The sequence below is a fragment of the Haemorhous mexicanus genome, chromosome 12, assembly GCF_027477595.1.
Source record: "Haemorhous mexicanus isolate bHaeMex1 chromosome 12, bHaeMex1.pri, whole genome shotgun sequence".
In the NCBI taxonomy this organism is placed as follows: Eukaryota; Metazoa; Chordata; class Aves; order Passeriformes; family Fringillidae; genus Haemorhous; species Haemorhous mexicanus.
Window position 1 is genome coordinate 13,672,946 of NC_082352.1, and position 18,640 is coordinate 13,691,585.

General features: G+C 37.9%; 1 protein-coding gene across 1 annotated transcript in view; it reads right to left on the bottom strand.

Annotated features, from left to right (window-relative positions):
• Positions 1–707: 707 nt before the first annotated feature.
• The window catches only part of LOC132332647 (leukotriene B4 receptor 1-like), a 39,809-nt gene continuing 21,876 nt past the window's right edge, over positions 708–18,640 (bottom strand). Inside the window, exons 5-10 of the transcript XR_009487965.1 lie at positions 12,604–12,700; positions 11,717–11,833; positions 11,034–11,121; positions 8,412–8,545; positions 2,913–3,037; positions 708–846 (exon numbers count right to left, since the gene is read on the bottom strand). The gene's annotated coding sequence lies outside the window, so the exon portion shown is untranslated. The remainder of the gene's footprint in view (positions 847–2,912; positions 3,038–8,411; positions 8,546–11,033; positions 11,122–11,716; positions 11,834–12,603; positions 12,701–18,640) is intronic.

An 18,640-nucleotide genomic window follows, 5' to 3' on the forward strand; every position in this document is an offset into this window, starting at 1 on the left:
ATCACATTCTATCTATGCAGGAATCCCTATCAGAGAATGTATAAAACATCAAGTTTTTTATGAATTAATGTGCAAATTTCTCCTTTTCTCCCAACACATCTTGCAAAACTGACTTAAAAACACATTATATATTCTGCACTGTTATCAAAAGCACAAGATTTATCTATCCAAACCTTGTGAATCTGTTTGGTTTAGGGGAACAAGGTGGAGCCCACCACCTTCAATCAAGGATTGGCTGCTTTAATCAAAGAGATGTGAATAGCTTGCATTCTCAACTTTTGATTTCCACAAAGCCTGTTTGTTTTACTTAAGGCTAGCAGTCCCTGTTGCCAAGGAATTGCTAGGGAGCTAAGCCACACCTTTATGAATATACTTAGCACTTCCTGCTCTGTGCAGCCTTAAAAGCAGTCTCCTCTACTCCAGAGAGATAATTGGAGGTTAAAAAAACATAAACATCTACATCTTAAGATCTTGCCTGGCTGGCAAAGCCACCTGTCTTTGTGCTCTTTTTAAATAGTTCACACAAGGTCTTGGGGAAGTGTTTACCATAAGATGTATTTTTCAGAAGAATTCCATGTTTGGGATGGTGATAATATGTTTCTTACCCTTTCATCTGTTTGAATCCAGAGCTTCCATTGGTGGCTGCTTTGTGACAGAAGAAAATGAATTGGTGTGTTCCTCTGAAATCCCTCTGGGCTGGTGCAGATGCTGTAGGCTGACTGGTAGCTCCAGCACACAGGGTAAGGGTTCATTATTTGTAATATATGTAAACAACCCTCTCAGTGCTCTCCAGCAGCACCATGGTGTAATTGCTAGTTCACTTGCATCCTCCTTTTTCTGCTTCATCTGTAATTTAAATTATTATTTAGAAGGTTTTGTCAGTCCTGTTTTTGCACAGTAATTACATCAATCTCAGGAAGTTGTTTGCTGTTTGTTTGGGGTTTTTAACATAGTTTACTTAAAGAAACAACTTTTAAACGCACAAACATTTAGTGCTATAAAACAAATCTAAGCATAGAACTCATTGCTGAAACTTATGCTGTCTAAAAATGCCTAAAGCAGGCAGAACATTCATATCAGGAACATTCTTACTGGTGAATCACTCCCACAGTTTCATAGATTTCCCTCTTTATCCTTTCCTCTGATGCCAAGTATAAAACTATCTCTTGTTTTATTGTCACTGCTTACTGCAAATGGGACTTCAGGCTACCACTAAAGATTTCTTACAGTTTTCATGACATGTTATAAATGATAGCAGCTTCTAAGGCTTGGGTGGGTAGTAGGGATGATTAATAAGATATGGTTACTGGCACAGCAGTGAGGTGGAGTAGGTGTGAGTAATTGTATTCTGTGGGAACTTAATCAGAATCCTCTGGTTCATGGGCATGAAAGCATTTCTAAGAAAGGACAGAAAACCACTTTAATGCAAGTTTCCTTAAAGATTTCTATACAGAGGAAGACACAGGCAACAGTAGAAAACAACAAAATTTGGAATCAGTTACTTTATTGCTTTTTTTTTTTTTTTGAGAATGAAATTTGCAGTGCACATTAGAATGATGTAGACTCAAAAGCAATGGGAAAGGATTTTCACTTGAGGACTTAGAACTTGTTGTACAGGCCTAAAAGCACTACAGGGAACAGACAATGCATTTGAGGATGGAGCTTCATTGCTACAAAGGAGTAGCAGTCTCCATAACAGTCCCAATACATTATTGGGGGGCAGAGAAGGAGGTCGTGAGCATGCACATAATGAAACAAAACTAGTGGGTGTAAAGTAACAGCCAGTTTCATTTATTTGCACAGTTTATCTATAGTAGCAACCAAAGCCCCAGCAGGCAAACAGCCTGGACAGCTGGTGTGGAAGAATGGATTCCACAGCTCTGCAAGGATTTCATGTGAAGCAACACCCTCTTACTGGGATTAGCTGCCTTACTCAAGACCAGCCTCAAAGGGATTTACAAATCCACTATATACCCTTATTCAGAGTCATACAGTAATGTCTTCATTGTTTCTGGACAATATGCTGCATTAGAGACCTTTGGTTTTTTCTCCTATGCAGAAGAGAAAACACCCCTTCCTTAGAAAAATCATAAGAGACTGGTAATATGGGGATTAAGCAGGCAGGATTATACAGTCTCAGCTGAAAAAAATAGTGTATAACAACTGACAAAAACTGTTAAGTCCATTTCAGGAAAAGGGATTTTTAAGCCAACAGTTCTGCAAGTCAGGCCCACAGTTCCTGGCTCTTGGGCAACAAGTATTCATTGTCAAATGCTGCTATTTAATATAAAATGTGCTCTCTTCAGTCTTCATGTGCCTTTCCACAACACAATCAAGGCTAGAAGACAAAAAGCATTTGCACATTTCATCGTGCATTGGGCATGATGGTTTGCACAATGGTTTAGGAATACTGAGGGAAAGGATGGGCACTGGAATGCTCTTAATATCATAAAACCACAGGTCCTACCTTTATTTTTAATATGAAACAAGCAAATGTATGCATCAAGATGTTGTGATGTATAAAGAAAAATTAGTATAGGCATGAAACACTGAGGAGTTTATTTGATCCTTGACTAAGACAAAAGACAGTAATTTCAAGAGCATTGTTTATACATGAAGGAAAATCAGAGCTCAGGGATCTATTTGTTTCTTTAGCCCTTTAGAAAATAAAGATATAGACTGCTTGAACTGCTGCAATTGCTTCAACATCAAATTTCAAAGAAACAAAATATAAAAGTTCAGTTTCCTAATCTATTTCTTGAATTAAAATACATCTTTCAAACAAGGCAACATTAACATTTGGATAGCAAGCTCATCAAAACACATGATCCCACATTACAGACAAATGTGGATGTATATCTATGTGCACATATAAATGGCTCCTTTGTTACATATTCATTTTCATTCCTCACCTTTCCGTTCCCTCAGAGTTTTCAAGTTTGGGGCAAAGGCATATACTTGCTCTGTTCTCACTTAGCATTTCTGACTTCTTTAATCTTCTTTTAATTCATATTTTTCTATCCTTTCTCTCAAGTATCTGAAAATACAGAACATTAGATGAGTACATAGCAATGCAGAATAATCAGATGTCTGTAGAGATCACAGCTTTCCCACATTGCATTGCACATATAAATTGAATATGTTTTTGACACATTATTCACAAATTGCTGCCTCCTCCTGCTCCCCAGTGAAAGGAAGAAACACTTCAAAGAAAAACTGCCTTAGTAGTGTGAAATTTACATCTGCTATAAGGTCATTTATACTTAATTTCACATTTGATTTGAGTGTGACTCTATCATTTTCCTACCAGCAGTAGATAAGACCTTTTTAAGGAATGACTGCACAGGAGAAACACGCTCCTTTCACATGAGTGATTCTTTATGATACCTTTCCTCCACCCCTCCCAGCAGTGCCCTCATGTTTAAGCAGCTTCACTCTGAAGTTACTATAGCTATGCAACTCTTGCTCATTGTAGCCCTTAATAATTGCTTTCAATCTGGATAATGCTGTTGCCATGTACTCTGTGTAAGGCTACACCTTAAACAGCTAATAAAATGAAGTTCATGTTAGAACAGCAAGGATTACTTCTGAACTGCTTGACTCAACACAATTTTTTATGGGTTGGTTATGAATAACAAGTGCTGCACAGGAGGGTGGCAGAAGCCCTTCTCTTTTTCTCTTCATTACTCTTCCTCTGTGTAACACACACCAACATTTGAACACAGCTGTAGTCCATGTGCCTCAGTTTGATATCCTTGAGATAACAAAAGGCATGACTGACAGAAGACTCTCTGAGGATTTAGGACTCAGGATATCTGCTCCCACTTGACAACAGCATGAAATTATATTCAGAATTCTGAAGACATCCTCTCAGCAAGGCTTTTGGAAAGGGATGAGGATATACTCCCATTGATAAAAAACACACAAACCAGTTCTGGGTATATCAAGCCAACCCCAGCATCAGGCTTTAGTCCAAAGCTGGATCATGACTGATTTTTCCTTGGGCATGCAAAAATTCCAAATGTCATGTAAACTGCACTCCTGCAAAAGATTTGGTATTTCTTAGGGTTTGCTCAGTTTCTCAAGAAGTGCCACTGGGACACAACAGGTATCTGCAGTGAAGGCAGCATTCAGCACAGAGCTAACTTGTTGCATTGAAGTTCATCAATGCTTCCTGTTAACCAGAGTCAATAGAAACCAGCAAATAAAAGACTCCCCTGGGCCTTGTAAAAATTCATTTACTAGTCATGAGTAGAGCATGGGTGAATTCCTGTTGAAAGTTAAAGCAAAAGCTTTATTGTCATTACTTTTTATATAAATTAGCCATATTTTACTTCCTGGACTCTGGATCCATTCTGAATAAAGAATGCATTGCTAGTGTCATATTCAATGTAACCTACTCCTTTGCAATATTTAGATGCATTTTATTTCACCACAGAAAGCCATGCAGTGATTGCAGGTTTTAAGGACATCTGATATATTTGTCTTCATTTTAATTCTGAACTTTCCAAAACTGTGTCCTTTGCCCAGTGCTAAAGGCTAGAATTATATTAATGGAACATAACTCTCATTTAGTCTCTGCAAGGCCACACACTACTTAGGTATGCAGTCAAATATGCTCCAGAGAGCTGCATTTCTGTTCAGCTGTGTAACTATGAACCTCTTCCACGAGATGCTCTAGGCGAGGGGAGTGAGACAGTGTCCCAGAGCAGTGCTCTGCAGTTACTGCCTTACCTTCAAATCTAATGGTGTTAGCAACTGAATCAACATCTTATACTGAATTTTCTCCTCTGTACTCATTAAAAAAGTAATCCTAATTTGTATGTTGTTCAAGAAATAGTAGAAGTAACATTAAGCTGTACCTTGACTACTTTGATGATTGGACCACTGAACTGACCTAACACTATTCAGACTTGTAAACCTTATATGATGAACTTTGTGTGAAGAGATTCTAGCTTTTGTTTGTTTTACAAAGTATTATAAAAGAAATCTCTGCTCAGAGTTGTGCAACATCTTCTGCCTCCTCTTTCTCTTTGCTTCCTTCAACTTAATTCTCATCATTCTCCTTAATGTCCTGGGAAGACGTCAAATTTTACCCAATGATTAGACTTTTCCCTTTCCCTCCAGATTTGTGTGTTCTCTGGTCCAATTTGAATTTTTTACCCTGGAGAGGAATATCAAAACAAGTAGATGTATCTGAAACTTACAGTAGGCATGTTCAAACAGTAATAAGTCTCACACTTCTTTTGCACTACAAAGAAAACCACAGGATAATAAACTCATCCAATTTTAAGTATAAAATATGTATGTTTATATACATATAATAATGACATGTGGGAATCTGATACAAGACTTTCATAATATAGAGGTGATAGACAAAAGCCTCAAAGAGCCCTTGCATATTTTTTCCCTTTCCCTTTCAAAACACGTCTTTTTCTTTATAGCCCACCCAGAACTAGGTCACCATTGAAAATGTTCTTGGGCAGTGACTGCAAAATAAACCCAAGGCAAGAGGACAAACATCCTCCTGCACCACTGTACAGTTTGTCTCAGTGAGGCAAATGGAACAAAAGAATATTTCAATTTGTTAGAAAAGAAAAAAAATCTGAGTATTTTACATGAACTACAGCTCAAAAAAGACAAAAATAGAGGAAGATTTACAGTCCATAAGAACATTCAGCAGTAGTATCAGTATCTATATCCTCCATGTTAAATGGTAAATGTCCATTTATTTGTTCAGTGTAGCTTACATCTTTAACCCTCACAGCTGAGTAATAGAGTATCCTCTATTGAGGATGAACATTAGGGCTTGAACATTTTCTATTACGCAGATCAAGTAGTCAAGCTATGATCCAGAAGGAAAATACAATTCAGCTCTCATGTGGCCTAAAGCTAACAATTTTTCATATTTTGTGTGACTTGTAGCTAGCTAACACAGAATTGTGTGTGAATAGCTGGCCTGGCAAAGACCTATTCAGCCTCAGAGTAAGGAAAATGTTTCCAGACCCGGTGTAGATCAACAGCCATGTGTGACAACAGCCATGTGTGACAACGTTCAAAAGTCTCAGCAGCATTCCTGAGAGAATGCTGGACCAACACTTATGAAACTGCTAAATTCATGGTGAACTGATGCACTGCTCTGCCACTTTTCCTCTTAGTGGGCAAGATGACTGCAAAACTGGCTGAGGGTATTTAAGTCTCTTTGTGTTTGTTTCATTGCATTGTAGAACCAAGGGAAATTTCTAAAACTTTCCTACTGAGATAATACCTAAGTCTAAAACTTTGTTGGTTTGAATAGTTAACAAACAGGCTCACATGACCACCTGCAAATTTGAGTTGAATTCTGACCTTAAACTCTGTTCAGAAAAATCTGAAATTTGACACATGCTTTTTCAAGTAAAGCTCCTGAACACAACTTTTGAAGTTAAATACTGCAGCTAAGCTGGTTTAACAGCTTGGCATTGCCAGAAGTGGGAAGCCCTTGTTGTTTCCCCACACTTTTTTTCCCAGCTTCATGTATCCCATCTCTTTGTACCTGCTGTAGTTGTGGTCAGACTCTGGCTGAGCCAAAACCACTTGTTAATTCACCAGTAAAACCCCTTTCGATCACCAACCAGACTGACTGAGTTCTGTTACTGCCAGAGCCTATGTAAACAGAGGGGCCAGTCAGAAGGCAGAAAAAAAGAGTCTTCTTTTAGCAAACCATAAGACTGGCCAAAGCCTCCCTTTCATAACTTACACAATGTAAAAAGCTGATTTTGTGTTTTTAACCAGGGGTTTAGAACTTGTTTTGGCAAGTAAATTTTAGGGGGAATTTTTAGAAGCCTTGACTCCCTAACTATTCTTTAGCTGAACTAAGTCACAGTTTCACAACTTTTTTCTTTTTGACAGTTGGCTAGGGCCAAAAAGGCTATTTTAACTATAAGCTGCTTTCACAAGTACTGCTGTGAAGAGGAATCACCATGATATCATGCCTTTACAGGGTCCTTCAAACAAACACTTTACTGTGACAATAATGCAATCACAGATTTCCTTAAGGAAATTCCTTGGCTGAAGTGCTGTGGCATTCATTTTAGTCAGTTTAGTACAGACCATATTGATCTAAAGATAAAAAAATAATGTACTTCAGATGCAGATACAGTAGGAGACAAAACAATCAAGTGACAGTAAGCACCAAATTCTTCATCAGTTAACGAGTCATGCACCCATAGCTACTTAGCAGTATTTTGAAATACTCACAACAACTACTTCAGCCTCTGGGTCGTTGGAATTTTACATTTTCAAATATTTTGAGAGTGATAGCTAGAGCACAGAAGAAGGAAAAAGCTGAGGAAAACAGAACTGTCCTTAGATTTTTTATATCATCAGTGCCTGAGACAGAAATTGATCTTGAACAAGAATGTCAGTGTTTGTTTCCCAGAATATCACAAAACCCTGATGGTGTGAAGGGCAGATCTTTTCAATGTATCAGTTGCACAACCATATGTATTTTGAGTGTTCCTTTCAGTTAGTTCTGGGCATGCATCTATAGCAGTATGCACAGACTCACCCTTTTAAACAGTCCTTTTTTGAGTATAACTTTAGTCAGCTACGAAGTGGTTCTGGTTTTCAAGAAAAGACTCCAATCTGATGGCTGGAATAGTAATTTTATAAACACCCTGTCCCCATTTGTTAATCAGCTTTGCTCATGAATAAATACCATGCTGCATTTTTCCTCCCCATCCCCACCTTTTAAGAACAAAAGCAGCCTCAGGCCATCGGCTCTTCCCCATCACCCTTTTAATCTCTGAGAAACAGCTTCTTTCTCAATTGTTCTTGCTTAACTAATGCAACATTTAACACCCCAGATGAATCAGCACTGAGCTACAAGTAACCTTCTGACTACCGATCCTTCAGCTCCTCAACATTAAATTTACTGATGAAAGTGCCTGTACTCGTGAGCTCCATTTTGGGAGGTCATTTTAGAGTCCACATTTGCCTGTGATACTTTCTTACCTCTTGTTGCTTTGAATCTGTCTCTAGAATTCCAGTACATGCAATTAATTTCCGTGATGTGGTGATTTCTGATTATCATGTCATCTGTATAGTTTTTGTTCTTATCTGGGCAGATCCTGGATGATGTTTGAAGTTTAGGGGTTCAGGGTTTGGTACAATACTTACAGAAATTCCCTGTATGACCTTACCAAAGATCACAAGGAAGCATTGTGTTGGTCGAGCTATTGAAAAGACAGCAGCTCAAGTCAGCAGAAAGTTTCTTTTCTCATGAGAACTAAACAAGAAACTCAAGCAGTTGATGGAAACAAGAGAACGGGTTTGTTACAAAATCTTTTCTCAACAACATGAATATGTATTTATTGGTACATACATACATATTTAAAATGTAAATTACAGAAGTATATATACACACACACCTTTTTTTCTTCAGCAGTTATTCCTTAGAGCAGAGAAGGATTAAATTCTTTTATATTTTTGCTGGAGTTCTAACTTGTTCCTGTGTGCAAATTTTCTTTTTTCCACCCCTCAGTTTCATCAAACAGAATGGCCTCTGTGTAATAGAAATAGCATCTGTCAGCAAGATCATGTCTTCAGGAGCTAACAATTTCAAGCACCAAATAAAATGACCCAGAAATCAGAAAATGATGAATGATTTTTTAAATATTTCTATTTTTGTGTCTCCCCACTATCCCATCCAGGAAGAACATGCTGTCTTTTAGGCAAGCGCTCTGTGAATGTTTTCCTGTAGTCGTACACATGATCCCATCCGCCCTCCTCAAGAGGCCAAGGTGGGGCTCTGTCTATTGTTTATTGAGCAGCCTCTAGTGGTTCCCGAAGGAGCCACGCAAGGCTGTAACTGCTGCAGAGGCAGCAGGTACCTGCTCACACCTTGCACTCAGAGAAATGCTCTGAAATTGTCATCTTGCCTACAACACTGAGAAAACTGTTGGGCCTTTCTTTAGTCATCTCCAGTTTAACAGAGAAATTCTTCTAGCAAGGAAAAATCTTTATTAGAAACCAATAATTGGAATAAAACTTCAAATTACTGAGAGATTCCTGCTTAGGCTGATAAAGTCTTCATTCCTAAAACAGGTGGTCCTTGGGCAGCAGCAGTGTGAGCCGTTAATATAATAAAAAAAGAGTCCAGCATATGAAAGACTGAATATATATTAATCATGAAAAAATTAATTATGGAATTAATTACAAAGTATTTGAAATAGTTTCCATTGTTTATAATTATAAAATAATTACAAAGGCTAATTGTGGCCACTGCTTATGTTTAAATACATAAACTTGGTGTTTTAATATTCCATTAGCTTGAAAATGTAAAGAACTTCAAGCTTACACAGAAATTTTGGGCTCAGAAATTTACAAACCCATATCTAACTACTTTGTGATGATAGACTGATATTAATGAATTTTTTCCAACTTTTGGTACCAGTTTTTTTTCCATTAAATATCAAGAAAAGAAGATTCAGCAGCATATGTGTTAGTTCACATGTAAAAACTAGTGATCATCCTAGCAAAGAACAAAAGCTATATTTGAAGTCTACTTAATAATTCTTCTGACAACCTAAAACTAAACTCCAAAATGCTCCAACCATTTTTTTTTTCCAGCTTGGTTAGGATTCTGAGAAAAGATTTTTCAGCTGATTCTCTACATTTGCATCCTAAAACTACTGTTGAAGGTCTTCCCACCAGTAATTAATTACTCAGTGCAACGGGCATGTTTTCACTACAGCCGAGATCCACCAGCCCTGCCCCGAGGGGAGCACAGCTGCCCCACCTGTCAGCATGCAAATATGCTTGGTATGCCCAGTCACATTCACAGCAAAGCCTGCAGCCCACTAACAGAAAGATTAAGGTTTCCTATTACTCTGAGGCACGTTTCCAGCAGATCAAAGCAATGGACTAAAGGGATACTCTGAAACTGGGAAGCCAAATTTGCAAGATTTTACACTTCTACTAAAGATACTTTGAATCCCTAAAAGAAAAAAAGTATTTTTTTGAGTTTCTGAAACCAAGTACAGCCTGGGGGTTGATTTTTTTCTTTTTTGATTTTTAATTTTTTTTTTTCCAAAATTCAGAATTGCTTTTAGATGAAAAAAGCTTCACAATATTAGATCATTGAATAATGTTCTGAAATAATATCTCATAAATGCAGCATCATGAAATAATTTCAGAAGTCTTTTTTGTACTAAGTTAAAGAATATTTCTGCAGTCATTGCTTTGTTCTGATTTCTTGGTATCCCAGGCTGGTGATCCAGGATAGCCTCACAAGGTGGGAAGTGCTAGGAAAGTTTGTCATCCAAGATCTGAGAAACAAAATTATTAAATATCTGGACTCTCATCTGTCATTTTTGCCCCCATCTCATCCTTACATTTACAGGCCTCAATGAGGTTGGTCCTCCACAGCCATTTTCACCTGTCATCCAATACTCCCAGCTAGATGCCAGTTTTTGCTGCCTGTTTATTTATGCCCAAACCTGTCTTTCACATTATCCCTTAAATCTACAAAACTCTGCTCAAATTAATTAGTATTCAACTTAACCAACCTCAAGACATGTTTATACTCTGATGTTTACAGTAAACTGCCAGTTGCAGTGGAGAGGAAGGTTACATGCAGGGAATTTTGATACTATAAACACTGTTTACTTCCAGCTTCAGGAAGTCTACTAAGTATGCAAATAACTGGACTCATTTTCTCTTTATTGTTTATTATCTCTTCCACTATATTAGCTGCTGCAGCTATTGCAATATGGCTGAAATAACTCTCAGTAGATTGTTTGAAGGTAATGGGACAGAAAGCTGACTATTGCTGTGTCCCTTCTGTTTGATAGTGTACTTGTATTAAGTAATTTCCATGTGCCAGGAGCAAAGCTGCCAAATTAACATTTGTACTCAGGTAGCACTGTGCTTAATTCAGCTTTTTAAATTTTTTTAGACACAAACTGATTTTAACTGCATTTAGAAGCAAAGATATTTTTTCCTTAAAGCTGTTAGTAGGACATAGTAAAATTTACATTTATCTGCCTTACTTTGGCAAAGGACTTGAAGGACTAAAGCTTGCTGTTTTACTTCAATCCTCACTGCATATCCCAAGGGAAAACTCAGAAACTCAGTCATCTGTAAAAAGGGAAAGGAAATGTAATAGACTGAACTCCATCAGATCAAATCAGCTTCACCACAATAAACTGATCTGATTCTGTATTATATTATGCAAGAAAGAAAATAATGAATCCCTGAAGTTTATAAGCAGAAACTCAGTTTTTCTCTGATTTGTAATATATTTTCAGTGCATAGACATGCACACACAGAGGAAAAGGGCTGTTCCTAGCAGCAGTGAATCTTTGACATTCTGCTCTACTCAGCAAGGGTCAAGAGCTAGTGTACAAATAACAAACTTCATTATTGCAGTAGTAGCTCTCACAGTGTTAAAGGACGATTCACAGACAATCACAAAATAAATCCATTATGTGTTTAGAAAGACTATTCAATTTGTGCATGATGTCATGCATTTATGAAGACAAGTTGAGCAAATAGACATACAGAATACTGAACAGAATAATCAGACCTCTCATGGTGTAGCTTCTGCTTTCAAAGGCCATGTGAGGCTGTTCTCATTTACAAGTTCAAGCCATGACAGAAGGAAAATTCATGGGATAGTTTTGCAAGACACAGGGTTAGCAGGACTTGTGTTAAGGCCTCACTGCTATAGTACCTCAAATCCATTTTTCTTCCAGTATTTGATACTGGGAGTTTCTTCCATTATGCACCAACATGACAAAAGTGCTGTAAAGCCTCTCAAAGAAGGGACTTGAATGACTGAAAGATATGGCTAAGGAAACAAGAGAAAAGGGAAATAAGAGGGTGAATGCAGGAGAAAAAAGTTTCAAACTCAATATGAATGTTAATGTAATATGAATGTCACAACTGTCAGGAGAGAGATACAAAGAGAAAAAGAACAGCACACCAAAAACATCTGAGAAAGACAATCTAATGTGGAAAGAACTGCCATGAAATCAGAGTCTTGACTCTTTTTCCAAATTACCTCCTGTGTTTCAAAAAAATTGTACAGAGGTTACTTAATCTACTATATTTTCTGTCTGTAAAATCAGAAAGAATGCTTATCTAATAGGCAACTTGGGTACAGAATAATCTGCAAGTAATCTTCAGACCTATCAAGTTTCATGCACTAAAATGAGATTTCCACAACTGCTTCCAAACTCACATTCTTATAGAGCCAGCCCTCCACACCTCTGCTGGGCAGTGCCACAACTCCTCTTTTCTTCCCACCTCTCAGTCACAGCCCCAGGCTCCCTCCAGCCCCTGCTCCCAGCACTTTTCCCACACTTCTGTTCCAAGGCACCTGTGTGACCTGTGGGCAGGAGGACACTGCTTGTTTGAGGGGGTCTCCTGTTTGTGCAGCTACAGATGCTACAGAGCTGGAGAGAGTCAAGTCCCTTGGGTGACAGAAGTATCTTCTGAAACAAATATTTGGCTAGATCTATAACACCAGGAAAAGTCAAATCTCTGATTCAGCCTATTTGGCAGGGGTTAAACAAATGAGTGAACAAGTTTGATGTGACAAAAAGTGTTGTCTCTTACTTTTCCTGAGGCTTTTTTCCTATTTGCTAGTGAAGTCTTGCTCCTTTGCAATCACCTGTGGTTGGTTTTGTTTTGATTTGTTTTCTGGGAAAAACCCCTGAAATAGAAAAATATATGTAATTGGAAAAATGCCCCAAATAAAATGTTGTACAGAAGACAAGCAATTGTAAAGAGAACTATGTTGTCCAATAGCAAACAGCATTCACAGAAGAAAATTCAAGTAGACACAGCCAAAGCAACTGCAGAAGAATGCAAACATCATTCTGTAGCTAGAAGAATACTAATAATGAGAACAAAAGATATATTGTTAATACAAATGATGGAATGAGAAGAATTGTAAACAAAGTCATTCACTGAAAGAAAACATCAAATTAAACATTCAGTGAATAAGTTAAAAAAAATTTTTTTTAAAGGCCCCACACCTGGAAATGTAAATAAAAGGAATATTGAGAGAGACATGCCACACAGAAAAGATTAACAATGGAAAAAAAGTCATTGAAAGCCATAGAATATTTTCCAGCTTGCTGTGGAGGTTGGATTTGGAGTAAGGAAGATGAAGGCAGGGTATTTATACCACATTAAGTTAAACCTTTAGTTTAAGAAAATAAATTGTGAAAGTATTCTCCTTATTTTAAGTATAGTTGAGAGTCAAATAAGAGCTTCCTCTAAATTGCTCCAGGAACTACTTGCTTCTCTCTACAGATTATATAGGGAGTCCAGAGAGTGACAAGTGGCTGAGCCAAATCAACAGTTCTTGGAGAGAGGGCACTGAGTCCTGTCCCCACCTTCCCAGCTCCTATTTCTTTTCTCCCACATCTTTCTTGTGTTGCCTCTGAAGTTTATCTGATTCATTTCAAGGTCAGGCCATAAAATTCACTAACTTGGCAAAAAATGTACACTTTGGAAGGTGGGCAAAGGTAACTTCTGTTGTTTTATCAGGTTGAACAACCTGCAGCCATATAAGCTCCAGAGGTGGCTGGAGGTCAGCAGGGGGATCACATAGCCAGGAACAGAGTGGGGTACAGGAGAAGGGCAGAGGGAAGAGGGAAGTGCTTTCTGGCAACAATCAGCCTTAGCTGAAGTCAGCCAGTTTTGTAACTTAAGCACCTTAGTTAAATACATGAAGTGATGTGGAGGGAACTGTGCCACTGTGCCATCCCTTATGTACACAGAGGAGGTGCCATTACTGCTCTTAGACTTGTATCTCCACATCCTTATGTTCTTATTCATGTTAACCAAATCATCTGCCCAAAAGTTTCCTAAAGGTGAATTAGGAATATTTTCCACTTCCAACTTCTCCTGTGCTATTCTGCTCCACAGCACTGCTTTTTTATTATAGTACTGAAAGTATGACACAAGAGGAAGGTAGTATTAGATTTACACACTTCTAGGTTTTATTGAAAATCTCATTATGCTTGTTGGGCTTTATTTTTAGACTCAAAACCTTATATTATGCAAATAGATTACAATCTGCATTTCCAAATTTTCGTTTCTCAGTGGTGTTCTCTGTTTTCTTGTTTATAGAGCCTTTGATTATATATTTTAAAATCCCTGATTCTTTAATATATCTTATATATACTTCAATATACCTTAGTCAGGAAGGCTTTGTATGGTATTGAGATTAAATTTAGCCAATTTACAACTTTTTTTTCTTTTTCTAATAGCCAGGCTACTTGCCCCTATTAAACAAAGTTAAAGCAAAAGGTGAAACAAGGATTCTACTGCCTGTAGGAACAGATGTACAAACAAGCCGCTACAGGGCATGCCAGGGTGTGAACACAGCACATCACGTGCTCTGCAGAAGCTCTGCAACCTGTTCCTTCTCCAGTTTGTTATGACCTCTTGCTGCACAAATCTGCACTTTATGATACCTTGTTAGCCAGCAGGAATTTGTGTACAATATGTATTTATTCAGGCTACGTGACCATGCCAGGCCCTTTGTTCTTAATATACAACATTATTTTCTTCTGGGAGTTACAACTTTCCAATATTTTTTAGATAGCAGATGGATCTCATATTTCAACCACACATGGCAATAGCCTACATGTATAAAGAAACTTGTAGACATCAGAAATCTCCTCATGAAGAATAAATACACTTTAGAAAACACTTCCAAAAGAAAAAAAAAATCCTTGAAACCAACTCTCTTTTGGGGTGAATTTTTATACTTTGGTTCCTTTGAAAATCTAAGCATTCAGCACATACTTAATTTTAAGCTTGGGAGTGGTCATATTAAAGTCAATGAGGGGAAATAATGCATGCAACAGTTTTGCAGAAACAAACTCCTTGCACCATTAGGGATTTTTCTTGCCTTTCTAAAAAAATTATTTGAATGGCTTTAGTAAATCAATCTATTTATACTGTGAAAATATGACACCCTCTGCACACCAATCTCTCCCTATGTCTCCCAGAGTCTGTCCCTGTACACAGGTGTGTGCACACAAACACAAACTCTTCCTATGTGCTGACTGGCTCCTTGTGTTGCTTGAACAAAACGTAAAATGATGATTTGTTAGCTCATCAAACCTTTTCTGAACAGGTATCATTTTTCTCTGTGTTCTGGTGGATATGTAAATGCTGTAGGTTCTAAAGGAAACAAATGCCAGAGGCACTGAGGAAGGTGTGTTACATAAAACTAAAGCTCAGAGAAAAGCTGGGAGGCATCTGCAGCACCTGCCCAGCCCAACTGGTTGAGCTGAGTAACTTGGTGAGAAATGGAGAGCTGAGGGCACAATAACACATCAGCACAACTGCACTGCCAGGGGATTGTGCTTTCTAAATACAGTAATGTATAATGGGCAGCCCGAGTTGGAGGTATGTTTAAATTCATGAAGAAAGTTGTCCATGATAAATACCTGAAACTAAGGCAGTACCTGAGATAAATATGTTGTAGACTGAGAAGGAAATCCATTTTGAATTAATGTACAGATGTAGCCTTCACCTTGGCTTCTCTGAAGTATAATTTTCCCAAAATTAAAATAATCTACAAAAATTCTGTCCTGCGCTACCACGCTCATTACATCTGCATGGAAAATACACAATAATTTTGAAATGTAATTTTAGAGGCCTGATGTTAAAATCACAAATCACATGGCACAGCATACCAGAAAATACATCAGGGGTCTTAAATATATGAATAATTCTAAAAAGACATTTTCACGCTTCTAAGATACCTTACAGTAGCTTCTGGGCTCATTTCTAAAAGAAGTGATTACTTGTGATGAACACAAACCAACTATATGTGTAGGATCTTCCATGTAAGTGTAAGATATAACCTGAGATTTCAGTCTGACCTCTGAGAAGTTGAAACCAAAATGTAGGGGTTTACTCTGGAAACTTTTATTTTCTGCAAAATTATTTTTCCAGATTAAAATGTCTGTTTCAGATTGCTTTGACTACACATTCCTTGCTTTTGTTTAAAACATCTTTAGAGGCTTTTGCAACCAAAATATAGAAACTTAACTTTAATTAAGTTACAGGGAACTTTGTCTATAAAGGGAATTATTTATAGCTTTAATATATACTTCAGTCATTCCAACTTTACCCTGAGGAAATGTTAATTTTTAAACTTTAATGTATTATTTTAATGTAACTTTCTCTGTTACTATTTCTGCCTTATTCTCAATTCAGGAAGGTACTTGGAAAACCCTGCTAAAGTAAATTCCATACTAGTTTAAGAAGTCTACCTTCCTTAAGAGCTCTATTGAGGTACCTACCTAAGCAGTGTAAATTCCTATAGAATTTATATCAATTTGATAAAAAAATCTAAGTGTTTTGATAATAAAAATTTTGAATTGTTTTGCTCACCTGTGCAGTGTGATGATAATTTTGTTAGACTTATATTTAACAATGGCAATATATTATTACACATATCTCACTCTTACAATGACATTTACTGTGTAGCCTTGGGTATCTCCCTTCACCTTCTGTTTTCCTGACTGTAAACAGGAACAATATCAGCACAGCCAGGAGTCACACACAGCCTCTCTGAGCTGTGCAGAGGGGCTTTGATGGCAGTCAGGTCATCAAGGCATCTCCTCTAACCTATTCTGATGGCAGTCAGGTCATCAAGGCATCTCCTCTAACCTATTCTTCCCTCTGGCTTTCCTTTTGAGGCATAATGAAATTTCTACAGGAATGATTTATATTAAATACAAAACTGCACTCCTTGCCTAGTATCAACAACCACCTGAAATTGCTATGAATGTGAATTCTACTCAGAAAAAACCACAAACAAAACTCTTTTGAGATGCAGGTAATGTTGGGGCATTAAAAGAGTGCCCTCCTGACCCCTGCTCATGTCCTGAGGCAGCAGATTGGGTTACCTGGTTTCATTGCCTTGGCTTGGATAACTGCTCATAAAGTTACAGAGTTTTAAAATGCCTGCAACACCACTTATTTCCATGAACACCTGCAGCTCTGGTTTCCATAGGCCAGTTTTAAATTCAGTAGAGAAATATTTCTTGTCTTTTACTGCCTTTCTTACTAAGGCTCCCCCTAATTTCTTGTGGACAGAATGGAGTCCTACCAATTTTGTTAAACACTGCAAAAAAGCAATTTTTCATTTCCTGAACTTCCTTTTGTACAGATTAAAATCCCTTGCCCTTATATAATAATACAAAAAATTAATGCTGTATCACTTATATCATGTAATCATTAATTACACACCCAGAGTTAGACTTTAAACAAGAGGTTTCAAAGATAATTAACTGTTTCAAATTAGTTCATGCTATAGAAAAGGAGATAAATCCTTAGTTTTTTTCTGGCATTGGATATTTTAGTTATTACTGTTTATTTAATACTGCTCTTTGAAGAACTGAATACACTATGTTAATCAAAATATAGGAAGTTTCTAGCTCAAGAGGCTTATCTTTATCTTCTGATTAGAGAAATGAAATTGGATTTCCTGTGGGTCTTTTTTGCTTGCCTGTTCACTTTACAGCAAAGTACTGATCTAAGGCACATTTCTACATCACAGTTACAGCCTTTACCAGTGATCAGAGATACATCATCTTTCTCCTTAAACAGGAGTGATGGCGAGCTACTTTATGGAAAGGAGAACCAGCAGAAAGAGAAGGAAGTGGCTTTGCCTCAAGCAGCCAAGGTGAAATGCATGTTTATACTTACCCTGAAAGCAGGAAACTTCACTTCCCAAGCTTAGCAATGCCACATTGTTTATTTTTGCATGTACAGGTGAGAAATGAGAAGGGATTTCCCTGGCACACAGAGAGCAGTGGCAAGGTGGGGTTTGGAGGGGTTTCTGTTTGCTGCTGTCTCCCTGTGCTACTCTGGCAGGCTGAGGAGAGCTGGCAGTGAGCTCCCCTGCCATGGGGCTGGCCCAGCTGCAGCCATCAGGGCCACCAGCTCCTAAAGCAGAGCCTCAGCTCCTGAAGAAATGGTGTTTCCAGGCTGCCACACACATTGAGGAACCCAGCAACTCTGAGAGCAGCTGAAGCACAGAAAGGGGAGTTATGTCCCCTGCTGTAAGGAGGAATGGGAGTGTGAGGAGAGCGTAGGACAGACCACACTGCCATAGGTCAGCCTAGTGTACAGACTTCCCACAGCTCCCTCACCCACAGGGAAAAAACACAGCAAAATGCTCCCTGGGTTCTTAAACAGCTTCGTTGCTTTTGGTACACTTTAGCACTCATGGATAACACCAGTAATATAAAAGATTAAATTACAACTCTACCCTTCTATGAAATTATTTGCGTGCCTAAAACTATTTACCTGAGTTAAATTATAAAGTAACAAGGAAACAAGTGCTCTATAACCAATGCAATATGAATTTGGTGCTTGGGAAATGCATAGCTATGTTTTCAAACACATGCCAAGAATTTTTCGTTTCTTGCTCTTGTGCTCAGGATGCTAAATATTTAACTTTATTCAACCAATGGTATTATGAAATGAAATGAAAGATACTATCACATGGCCAATCCAACAGTTACACTGGGCTATTTAATTGTCTGGTTAACTCAAGCCAAAGTTCAGTGACCCACAGCAGGTGAAATTCTCAGTGCAGAGTGTGATAACATCT